A 13,131-nucleotide genomic window follows, 5' to 3' on the forward strand; every position below is an offset into this window, starting at 1 on the left:
AGGAAGGTCCGTGGTTCACATCACGTTTCAAACCAGGGCCTTTCTGTGTGTATGTTCTCCCCGTGTCTGCGTGGGTTCTCTCCTGTCACGGCTGGGCTGCGACGCTGGGGATCCGGCCTTTCCTGTGTCTCGTGTGTGTGTCTCCTGTGTGTGTGTGTGATCGTAATCAGACATGGACCTGGCGGGGACACGTCGCCAGCTTATTATACCGCGTTGATCGACGGCCACTAAACTTCGTGTTTAGCTTCCTCCAGTGTTTTTTTGGAAACCCCGAACCAACCGCCACGTCGTCTCTCCTGCCTACAGAGATCCAGGATTGGATTTTGCCGACGCCAACTAATACCGCAGACCGGCAGCCATCCGCTGGCTTTCCTCCTGTGCCGCCTCACTCCGCACCACGCCCGTCTCCCTGTCTGAAGAACCATCAAGACTTCTGTGCAGCAGCCCTCGTTCAACACACAGAAACACCCCGCCGGCCGTAACGTCTCCAGGCTCCCTGGCTTCCGCCCACAGTCCAGAGACATGCAGATTGGGGTTAGATAATCTGTAAATTGACTCGAGGTGTGAGAGTGAATAGTTGTTTGCCTCTGTGTGTGTTGCCGTGCAATGCGTAACCCAGTGTCAGCTGGGATTGGCTCTAGCCACACGGTCACATGGTCATAGTCACACATCATGTGATATTGTGCTGCGTTGCACTTCGTCGCGCCCCATTGCGCTGTGTTCCATTGCATTGCGTCGAGTTGCCTCATTTGCACGTCATTGACACGGCGCTGTGTTCTTGTGTGCGCCTCCGTGGAGCCCCTTCTCCTTGTTCAACTCAGTTCTGCTCCGCTCTTTCACACGTACAGCAGCAGTACAGCGGGGCAAAAAGTCCCCTCCGTTGGTCGCTTAATTTCCACCGCTCGGTGCCAGGAGGTCGTCCGGGCCTTAGCCAGGGAGTGCCGTTTGACACATGTGGCGAAACTTCTGCAGTCGGTCAACTCTTGTCAATTCACTGTGTGCAGGACGCGCAGTTACGCGAGCGCCATCGCACGCTCTGACTGGGGCACAAATTCCCTCAAATCCATTGCTGAATCTCATATCGGGACACGTTATTCAGTGCACTCATGCGTAGTACACCGTGTCAACGGGAAACATGTAGTGCGGGGATTCTGACAGGGTTGTGTCGTCCCAAACCAAACAGCATCTTTTCAAATTTCCAAGAGGCCTTGCCAAACGGACGCAGAGCAAAAAGGCCCCTGGGCTCCATTGGATAGCGGCGAATCGTGTGACGTGTGTCGACAGACCAGAGCAGAGAGGAGATGTCTGCGATGGAGATTCCACTGTCTGTGGACAAGAGTTGCCGTTTTTTTTGCGGCAGAAATGGGAAAGCGTCGGGTCAAACGCTCGTTCGCCAGCGGCAGCCTCGGTTGTTCACAGAAGTCGCTTCTGTCGGTGTCTTATGTGTGTTACAAACCCCGCCCATTATCAGATAATCGGTTGTGATTGGCTGGGCACTCCTAGCGCACTTCACACAACTACACACAACTACACACAGTTTGACTACGGGACATTGGGTTTATTTATGCTTTGATTTACCTTCCTTGTATCTCTGTTTCAGTCGAGTTTCCGTTGTTACCCCTTGTTTTAGTCATTTCCTGTTATTTTCTGGTGTCCCTCTCCTCCTGTCTCTGCACTTCCTGTTCTCCCCTTGTCTTTGGTGTCTTTACTTTTCCACACGGTTGTCCACACCTGTTCCTGCGGTGTCTCACCTGTGTCTCCTCACCTGTGCCCTCTTGTGTCTGTCCAGCCTCTGTGCGTCCCTTTGTCTTGTTCCTTCCAGTTTGTGCCTGTTTCCAGCCTGTATGTCCGAGTCACTTTTACAGCTCAGTTCCTGTTTGTTCCGGATTTAGATTTTTTTTTTGTCGTTGTTTGGATTCCAGCTTTTCTTTTGAGCCGCCTGATCCGCAAAACACTGTAAGCCTGTTCTTTTGTTGGATTAAAATCCTGTCGCACTCTGCATTTGGGTCCTAGGGTGAGGTCGAATTGTCCTTCCTATCTACTATTCCTGTCTACCGTTCCTTGACCTCAGTGGAAAACGTCATGGGGTCAAGGAAAGGTGTAAAGGAGGACTCATAGGAATTGGGAAAAGCCGACAGCGCTGCTCAGAGAATCCGACTCGACTTTGACTATACTGCGTCATCATGCGACGGCGGATGTTGTTGACGTGCGTCTGCTGTGGTGAAACTGAAGATGAACTACACAAAATCTGGATCATCAGCATGTTCCAGTGTGTTTTACCACCGTGTGACATCGGTGGTAAAATGATTCATGTGTAACAGTAACTTACATGATGCGTGCGTCTCTTCTGGGTCATATTCATACTCTTCTTTTTCTCCTGCGGATTGAATCGTAGGAAACTTCCCAAGCCAATTTGACAATTGGACCTCACCCCTGCTGCTTCCCCCCTCAACAGATTTTCTTTATCTATCATAACGAGTGCTGTCAAAATAACGGAAATGAGGTGAAAATTGAACATCTCCCTCTCTTAAGTTCTCAGTCTAATCCTAACCTGAACTGTTATAAGGAGGTCTGTTATTCATCACGACGGCTCTACCTGCCTCCGCCAGCACGGCCTCTTCCGCCACTGATGGCATCATTCATCATTTGCTGTGGGTTTCATTTGGGGCTCGTGACTCTGCCGCGCCATCGTCAGCAACGGCGGGGCCCGACATGGTAATGTCAGACAGTCACAGCTGCTAACCACCTCTGTCTCCGACGTGGTCGTTGTCTGCAGCCGGACTAGGAGGTCGAGAGGGCCGGGGGCTGGACAGCTGAAGGTGCGTCCTTTCCCGTCATCTTGCCAGCTTGGTCTCAGCTGATGGGAAAATTCATGACCAGGAATTATGAACACAAAATGTTTTTGGTCTTACACCATCTTAAATGCTTTAATTGTAATGTGCCCCCCCCCCACCCAAAATGTTTTCTGACACAATGAAGGTACAATTCTGATAAAAGCCTATGATGAAAATGAATACTGACTTGTCAGACCGGCCGGAAGATGATACTGTAAATCAATTTTTCTGTTTCGTTGCCCAGAAGAATTCTATTGATTTCTCCATTAGAACCTAAATGTTCTTCTTTTAGAGCGACAGATGATCTATACTGTGTGTGTGTGTGTGTGTGTGTGTGTGTGTGTGTGTGTATAATGTCAAGTGTCGGAAAACCACACGTGTCCTTACATGTGAAGTGAGCACACCTTAAATGTTTTTTTGCTTTTGTTGAAAATAAATAATTATCGTATTAGCCGAGTGGCCGATATGACTAGTTGTTTTTGATTGTGACAGATTGTAATATCTGTATATTTTGGAATTCAATTAAATTGTTGAACAACATGTAAGCTTTAAAATACATGAATGTTGTGATAAAAAACATTTTTAGTAAAGAGGAAGGAATAATTAACCGGGAACAATGACTTTCTTTAACGTCTATAGTTTGGGTTCTGTGCCCCGTTTCTGAAGCACTGCATCAAGACATTTTTCTACACATCCACTGTCCGATGTCTGTGATTGTGGGATTTCAGTGGGATTTACCTGGTTATACAAACGTTTTTAAAACAAATACATTCTCTTACAGTGCAGCAAAAGAAGCAGACACATAGAAAGCAATGTTTGCATTACAGACTCACGTTGTACAGCACATTGAGCCTGATTCATAAAACCCCAACAGGCTCTTCACAAACACAACAGACCTCCTATGGTCGAATGGGAGCAATAACACGTTCACAGTTGAAGAACACAGTGAGCTTTGTAAATGAAAGAGCTTGTCGCCGCTGCATCACTCTCGAGTGTCGCGCTCCGTGACCCTGGGCCACGCTCCATCACGTGCCAAAGGTACGCTTCAAGTGCAGCATTAGTCCAAGAGCGCCACGCGGTGACCTCTGCCGGGGCACACATTCATTTCCAGCCACCTTACAGCAGACCACTTACAGTTCACGCTATTAATTTCAAGTCCGAAAGTGAGTTGCACTCCGTTATCGTGGGGGGGGGGGTCTGTCTCTTCCAGCGAGCGTATATCGAGCCGTGCAGACAGAGGAAATGATGCCGTATCTCCCGCCGGCGGAGGAGGAAAAAAGTAGGAAAGAGCTTATATATACCGAATTACAACTTCTTCTATTTCGGTGCTAGAACAGTAAATCCTACAGGCATCAGGAGCATATGTAATAATGCAGGACCTGGTGAGACACAGCAGGATTCTCAAGCAGATTCAGGTGCCGCAATTGAGACGTGTGCAGCCGGAAGCAGCGGGAGAGGGAAGCTTCCTGTTCCTTTTTCTAACCTCTCAACCTTGGATAACCCCCGGGCCTGGGATATTCAGGCTCTAATAAGTGCTCGTGTAGACTCCAGATTCCTATAAAGCCCCGTGTCCTGATGCATTTTGCCACGCGACGTTTCTCCAATTTCGGTGCCAATATGAATCTGCCTCGAGGCCGGCAGCAGCTGGCTCTCGGATCCATGCGCCGGCTGAGACGGACTGCAGATGGTCGGCACGGGAGTGTCGCAAATTGCCCTAATTGACTTCTTTACACCCTCTGCTGTGTGTTTTGAAGAACACCTAGTTTCAAAATGGAAAAGGCCCATGAACTATTTGTCCCCTCTGCTTCGCGTGCTTGTTGGTCAGCGGCCTGGTGAATGACACAAGGGGCGCCATGTATAGTGTCCTGGCATTGACCATCGGCCGATCACGGTGTCCCGAGTGCTGTTTTACATGGTGCTCTTTATGCTTTAATGTTAAACATTTTGAATAATGCATCATTGTTGCAGCAAACTTGAATTAGTTTGGTGAACGCTATCTTACCCAGTTCGGCCTGGAGTTGCCAGACGTGACCTTAACTCCCTGGACTGTGAGAGAATCGTGTGTGTGTGTTATTCATGCCTAACACCAACACCTCCTGAACATTATGCTGCTGTTAATAAATGCACAGCACTTAAAAAGGGGGGGGGGAGCTTCTGAATGTAATGCAGCCAGTGATTACACTGCCACCAAAATACTTGGGAAAGCCGTTCAGCTGTATCGGGACATTATTTCTAGGAGACGGGGTCGGCCGATTAGCTTACATTAGGGCAAATAAACACCCAGCTGAGTCCTGTCCTTGTACATCGGCTCTGAAGTTATTCGGAAGGGTAATAAATAAAAAGGCCGCCCTTCTGAGTCCCTATCAGGCATCTCCTCTCCAAGAGCCGCAAGCACATTGTTGTGGCGTGCGGAGAAGTCCAAGGCTTGACAGGCCCCCTTGTGTCTAGTTATGAATAGCCAATTCATTCCTGTCTCTGCACGCCATAATTTGTGTATTTAATACGCCAAATAAAACTGACAAAATAGCACATTTGGTATGGCGCTAGTAGTGAGTGCGGGCGGTAAAAACACATTTCCAATGAATTCCGAAAGAATGAGACATTTGATGTTTTGTAAAGGGATGAATGTACTGTATGTTTACTGTCAGAGGATTCTGTAATTACGCTCACATCTTCAAGTTAATATGTTACTGATTCATACTGAAACGCAACATGCAGGAAATGTAACTCTTGAGGTTTTCTAAAGGAGGAATCCTCTCGTACACTAAAAGGAATTCTCATTTCGTCCTGTCCTATAAAAACTGATGTAGTCTTAATTGCACTGTAGCAAAAAAAAAGAGGATATTGTGAATGCCAAAAATAAAAAAAATGTATTTTTGAATTTGAAGCTTCCTCTCTCTGCAGCAGCACAGAATCAATTGGGTGTTAAATCTCCTTTAAGCCATCTTCCCATTCATCTGTACATATATATATATATATATATGTTATTTTTTCTTTTTTTCCAAATGCTTTGCTGAGGTGTTGCCTTTGACCAGACCGCCTATAGCAGAGTGTCATATTTATAAAATATAAAGCCACCGCAGTGTGCTATTTTTTAAAGTAGGCACTCGTAAAGCTCTGTCTCCGAATACCCCAAACCCAAGAACCTGTCAATGAAGACTTGGGTTAGTGGCAGTCTTCATTCTGCAGCGGAGAGGAAAACTCCCCAAGAGGTTTATTGATCCAGAATCCAGCTCTTTGGCTGATCTAATGAGACGGGATCTCTATAACAGGCCCAAAGGTCCTCGATAAGACGGTGAACCAAACACTCTGAACCTGTTCTGCTGCTGTAGTGAGCTGTGAGAGAAGGCACAAAGTGCTCCCGAGGTTTCAGACTGCTGTAGAAAGTGGTGGGTGTTTTTCAGGACCACATTTTAAAGTGCTCTAGGTTTTAAGTTCCTCGTCTGGACGGAGAACGTTTCTGTTTCAAAACGCCGCTTTAAATCAAATGCTAAGTAGAATGGATGAAGCCTGATATTCTAGTCGGTCAGTTTTGATGTGCGTTACTCTTCTCAACAGGTGTTAAAGTAACACTTGGCTTTTCATATATTTAATACAATCAATGGCAGCCAAAGGAAGTTGCCAATTCCTTGTCAATTCAAGCGACTGACGTTCTGAGACATAACCACATAGAAGGTTTTTGTTCGGAATAGCCTAATGTTCTTGGACTTGGGTTGTTCAAAAAACAACAACAAACACAATGGTCACCTCGTCTCCTCTGGTAGTTTTGTTTGAAATGATCAGGTAGGAATACTTTATATTCCAGTTAATGAGACCAGATTGTTTTGCTGTTGCGTTTTGCCGTTGTGTTTTCCCATCTACTTTTGGGATTTGCGCGACATAATTGGCACATGAATAAACCATTTCACGAAGATTAAAAATAATTTCTTTTCACAAAATGTATTTTAAAAAAACGTATCTGTGAACATACAGTGTGTTTTGTGCCTTTTCTTTCTTTCTTTCTTCCTTTCTGTGGCCTTATAAAACAACAACAACAACAACAACAACAACATTGACCAAATTCAATCGTTTTTGATTTGGATTGGATAAACCCGATTTCATTGCAGCCAAACTGTCTCTCTACTATAATAAACCACAAGACATCTCCTTTTACTTGACAACAGTGATATTAGAGGCTTAAATTTGGATTTGTTGTTGTTGTTGTTGTTGTTGTTGCTTTCTTGGGGGGGGGGGGGGGGGGTACTCGTTCCGACGACGCTTTGTGAAATAAATATCCCACTGTGAGGAAAATGTCAGCTGCGCAATGACGCGCGGATGGAACCAGATGCTCTCTGCCGTCGCTGTCAGCATCTCGACTGGATCCACAGAAGCCTCCCACAGGTAGAGCCTGCACCCCCCCCCCCCCCCCCCCCCCCCCCCCCACACACACACACACACCCACACACACACACCGTGCACGGTCCGGCGGTTGGGGGTCCGGGTCCAGCTCGGGGGGCGCAGGCGGTGTCTGGCAGCGGCGGCAGCTCCCGCATTGCAACACAGGACGCTGAGCAGCGGCTGTCGAGCGTGCGGGCAGCATCTCTCCTCTCTCATCTCTCATCTCTCATCTCTCAGCCTCCTCTCCTGGTGTCACTTGTTGGTGTTCCCCGTGTGCCGCCAGTGGACGCGCAGACGAAACGCCGCCGGTCGTGCGCAGTGACCCTGCCGTCATCTTCTTCTCTCTCTCTTTTTTTCTTCGATTTTTTTCCTTTTGAGAGGATTTTCATTGTGTGTGGGGTTTTTTTGTTCTTTACGGGGGAACATCACATGCGTCTTCGGAAGTTGGGCTGCCGCGGCCAATAGGAGCGGAGGAACTGGTCCGCCGGGTCCGTGCGGTCAAGCTCTCGAGGAGGAGGAGGACGTCCGCCTTGTCGCGTCGAGTCCAACTTGGTCCTTTTGAACTTGCGAGGATCTCCGTTGGTCCCGGACACCACCAGCCCCCCCTCCCCCCTCTTCCGCCCCGCAGCACCGGGGGGGGGCGAGAGAGATGGAGCCCTGCAGGTGACTCGCCGCCGCCGGACGACCTGGGGGAACCCGGGGGCCCCGGGCGGGACGGTGAGTAGGGCTGCGCGCTGTGCGTCCGCGCGCGCGATGGGCGTGTTGGTCAAACCGCTGACAGTGAGTAATCTTACAAAATAAAAAAAATAAGAAACAATTTTATATCACGATATTTCCAACGCACATCACGGTCCAATCTGCATTGCGATATCCCTTACGGATACTACAATGAACTCTTAACTGCTCTCTGGACTTTTTCATATCGCAATATTGCACCAACAAATCCAAAACGGCCGTGTGCATCAGTTTCTCTCAGTCCCAAACTGTCCACAGATTTGAATGTGACTGCCCTGGTCACCTCTCTCCATCATTTGCTGCTTTTATCACATTTTTTTTTTAAAAGCATCAGTCACTGATAACTGTTTCCACACTGATACAGTAAGTGGGGCTGTACGGTCCTGAGCAAAAAACATCTCTGCACTTTCCTCCGGATGCTTACATTTAAGATGACTGGAAGTGGCGACTGATGCGCGACAACGTTTAAAGGATAACTTTGCTTTTCAAAAGAGCTGACTGTGCATGAGCCCCCGACACTGTCACATTACCTAAAGGAGAGTCCTTTTCACTTTTTTTTTTTTCGGCACCACTCTTCTCATCCAACTGCTAGCTCCATTGGGTTTTTTTTCAGACGCATCACGCGTGACTCAATCACAGAGAGACACGTGATATCATTTGGCCAATCGGCGGCGGCCGTACTGTAGGCGTGTCCTCCTGCCGACTTGTGATCGTAGATGGAGGACGTCTTTGAGATTAAATCATCGGACCGCCCGCCCCCTGCTTTCTTGTCAGCATCCTCACCCCATCCTCACCTCTGCCACGCACGCCTGCACGCCCATTTTTAGCGCAGTGGTCACGGATGTTCTCCGTGTCACAAGATGGATCAGATATCTGCCCATCAGCTGCCTCTGGAATCACAAGATGGGCTCTTTGAGTGGCTCCATGCTTCACACACATTATCTGCGTTTTAATGGGACAGTGATCATGTGCCAGATTCTTTCAGGAAGTGGAAAAACTCCTCCAAATGTGTGAGGGCCTGAGCATGCAGTCATGCCGCCACACACACTTATGCTACACACACACACACACACACACACAATGTTGGCACAATGTTCAAGTTGCCAGGGGAGACCGCAGCGGAGAGCATCAACACCCCACACGTCCTGGCTCTTAAATGACGCTTTGTATGTTCAATTTCAATGGCATGCGCACGCCCAGTGTAGGTGAATGGTCACGTGATAGGCTTTTTCAGGCGTGTTAGTATGGACTAGGATTAAAACTGACACGTTTCTGTTTTAAAATGCCCTTTTAAAATGAAAACTAAGTAGTATGGATGAGGCCTGAGATTCTTGTCAGTCAGTGTTGAGGTGCGTTACTCTTCTCAACAGGTGTTAAAGTAACACTTGGCTGTTCATATGTTTAATACAACCAATGGCTGCCACAGGAAGTTGCCAATTTCCGTATGTTTTTACATGTCAACTCGAGCGACTGCCGTACGGAGCCATAACCACGTAGAAAGTTTTTGTTCGGGATAGCCTAATGTTTTCTTTTTTATATGACTTGAGTCATTAAAAAAACTCAATGGCCACCTCATCTCCTCTGGTAATTTCGACTTGTTCACAAGTCCCAATCATCTCTTTGATCCTTGGATAAATGGGACGCAAGAAAAAGAGAAAGACTCGTATTTCATGGGCTGCTACATTATAGCCACAGTTCACGAGTATGTCCTGAGCGCTGGGCGGCCGAGGGTCAATCCCAGCTTCTCCCGGTCCGCATGCCGATGTGTCCCTGAGCGGCCTCTGACGGCTCCTCCGGCAGTGTACGAAGGTGCACGACTGTGACAGAAAAAGCGTGGTGCACAGCAGCGCTGTGTGAATGTGTGTGATCGGGTGAATGGGACTTGTCCTGCAAAGGGTCAATAGGACTAGAAAAAGCACCATATAAATATAGTCCATTTAACCATATAGTGATAGTTTTCAAATATTGTTGCATGTATAATATGGTATCGTTGTTTTTTTTTTTGCACAAGTTTAAAAATGTTTTATTTAATCGCAGACAGGTAACTGGGACCATAGCCTGATGTTTTTAAAAGCTAGAAATTAGAGATGCTGCTTCAAAATTCATCATGGTGATAGCCTCGGACAGAGGAAGTTGGGTCGCAGATGTGCTTCTCCTACCGGAACTTACTGCTTTGCTTTAATTACTTCGTCCCGTTGAAATGACTGAACATCTGCGTGCGTTCATTACACCCCTCGGCTCATTTTGAGGAAAAACATGAGCAGAACTTGACGCACTGTGACAGCTGACATCATGAGAATGAAGATGTTGCACCGGACGGGTCACACAGCATTCTCAGTTGTCGGGGTATTGTTTGTCTACAACGATAAGGTTTTGATACCACACTCCCGTCAATAAGAATTTCTGGGCTACAGGAACTTTCAGAAAAGATGTGACTTCAAGCAGGGAGGGCGCTAAAAGATCTGTTCTCATCTAACAGGGACCTGCAGGGAGGATCAGCCCTCATATCTTTTGTCTTGTTTTTCAGTCACTGGATGAGATTCAGCTTCATATGGGGGAAGGCACCACTCGAATGCAGGCTTTTGTCCGCTTCACTGTAAAATGCTCACATTTACACGTCTCTGGCTCTCGGCGCAATCCGTCCATGCCGTCGTTGACATTTCATCGTGAAATAATTAGTCGAGGTAGCAACCAATCTGGCAAATAGCCGCTGGTTTTGCAGGGGGATTTCATGCATGACTCCTTCCAGCGCAGTATCCATGAAAGCTAATAGAGGCGTCCATCAGCAAATAAACAGCAAGTGTAAGACTGGACACGATTCCCAGGGCACGTGATGGATTTTCCCTTTAAAGTTCACCACCCGAGGGACAGTATCAGACCTGTTGAGATGGGAAGAGAGGAAGGTGTGAGGCCGAGGTGGAGGGGCTGGGAGGGGGCTGGGTGGAGTGTCGGAGAGCGGCCGGATTGCTCTCAGTATTTGATATCGATCCACCTCCACCTCGATGGCCTGAGAGAGCGAGTAACAATGCGCCGCCAGCTGAAGTGTGTCAAATCAGCAGTTTTGTTTTCCAATCGTGCTCAAATGAAGCTAACAGAATGAAGTTACAGTCGGGAGGTGGGGCTTTAGAAATTTGACCTTAACTGAGATTACTTTAATTCCATGTTGCTCTTTAAATTGCTCATTCAGCTGAAAAGGATTGTGTGTGTGTGTGTGTGTGTGTGTGTGTGTGTGTGTGTGTGTGTGTGTGTGTGTGTGTTTCATTACGCTCATGAATGTGTCCAAGCATTTGGTGTATTACTATATAATCATTCCCTCTGATTGTTTGTGTTGTGGTGTTGAACAAATGACGGTGTTTGCGTTGCTGGTGTACCGATGGTGTAGCGACACGCTGCAGGGAGACACTGGGCCACAAGGACGAGCTCCTGCCGCTTTTACGTACAAAGTGTGGTCACGTTTAGCAAGCACACAGAACATGCGCTAATTCAATTCTATTGTGCTCATAGTCAGGTTCATTGTTTTAATTTGGGTTATTACTTGAACAGGTGAACATGCTCTAATGTTCAGTAACCCTCAGACTGTCCGTTCCTGCAGCTCCTCCTTCCAGCCTCTGTCGGAAACACTTGGTTTTAGCTCCTGTCTCTTTAAGGCCCCGCCCTCCCAAAGAAGTCTGCTGTGATTGGCCAGCTGGCTCCACTCTGTTGTGATTGGTCAACAGCTTCCAGCGCACGTAGGAAGCGTCGGCCTCCGCTCTCGTTGACCTGTCTTTGTTTGGGGCGTGCCAGACCAGCTGTGAGGCCTTATCCACTTTTGTACCATTATGATATTACGATGCTACAGAAGTGCCGGCCGGACTACTGACGAGGCGTTTCAGGAGCTTCAGGAGTTTTTCTTTCGGGAAGAGGAGCTCCCTTTATCGTAGACTTTGGGCTTTTTAACTTTGCAAACCTTTGACATACACAAAAGAACCCATTTAAGGGAAGGGGAGACTGAACCTTTAATAAAATGACATTGAAATTACTTGAACTTGACTGAACACATAATAGATTTTGCATTTTTCACAAAATGTTGCAGGAGACTTTCTCTTCGTCATTATAAATACCAGTGTTCTTTTTTAAGACCACTTTTGCGCCACGGCTCTCGCAGAGAAGACCTAAGTTTAACCCATGTCACATACACATCTTTTGTGAAGAATTCATGTAAGGGAATGAATTGTCCCTTTGTACTGTGTTTACAAAGTCGCTCGCCTGAAAAATTGTCCCCCCAGGAACAAATGCAGTATTTCAGTAATGAACAGAATTGAACTGATGGATTGAAAACTCGGTGCGGTCAACTACGCTTTCTGCCTATGACGTGTCTGCAGTGTACGGCATAGGGCTGTCAGGTGGAACAGTGGAACTGATGTACGACAAGCTACTGTACTCACCAGCTATGATTGGTGGGGGCGCAACATGTAGTCTGCCCCGTCCCTCAGCCGAGTCCCGACGCAATTCATAACTTTTGTTTGACATAAACACTGTGCAGTCTTTTTAAACCCATATGCACTTTTGAAGACATCCAGCCTTGGGCAACGCATTGATTTTTTCACTGCCGTTGCTTAGAAGCTGCTATATGACAGCATGCCCCCCCCCTGGCGCCGCCCCTGCATCGAGCTCTTGTTCCTTCGGAAGTCGGATGTACTTCTTGTAAAGCTGTGCTCAGACTACAGGAGGTGTAACGCTTCATGACCAATTTTTTAAATCCGGGTTGCATCATGCACAAAAAACGCACACACCAGAAGATTTGAAAACAATGGCAGGTCACACACTACAGGTTACAGAGGGAGCGACACATCACCTCATGAGGAAGAAGGATCAGACAAAACAAACACGATGGAGACTGCGGTAGTGCGACAACTCGCGTAATAATGCTTTGCAAATTCTGGATGAAATCTTGGTGATATAATGTAAGAATATAAAGATTAACATGAGCTGAGATAATATGAGGTAATATAACATGAGATGAGATTATATAAGATAACATGAGATAACATTAAATGAGATAACATGAGATGAGATCATATGACATAATATAGGATGAGATGAGATAATATAAAATGAGATGAGATAACATGAGATAATATACAATGAGATAACATGAAATGAGATGAGATAACATGAGATGAGATAATATAGGATGAGATGAGGC

The sequence above is a fragment of the Scophthalmus maximus genome, chromosome 11 (genome assembly GCF_022379125.1).
Source record: "Scophthalmus maximus strain ysfricsl-2021 chromosome 11, ASM2237912v1, whole genome shotgun sequence".
Taxonomy (NCBI): Eukaryota; Metazoa; Chordata; class Actinopteri; order Pleuronectiformes; family Scophthalmidae; genus Scophthalmus; species Scophthalmus maximus.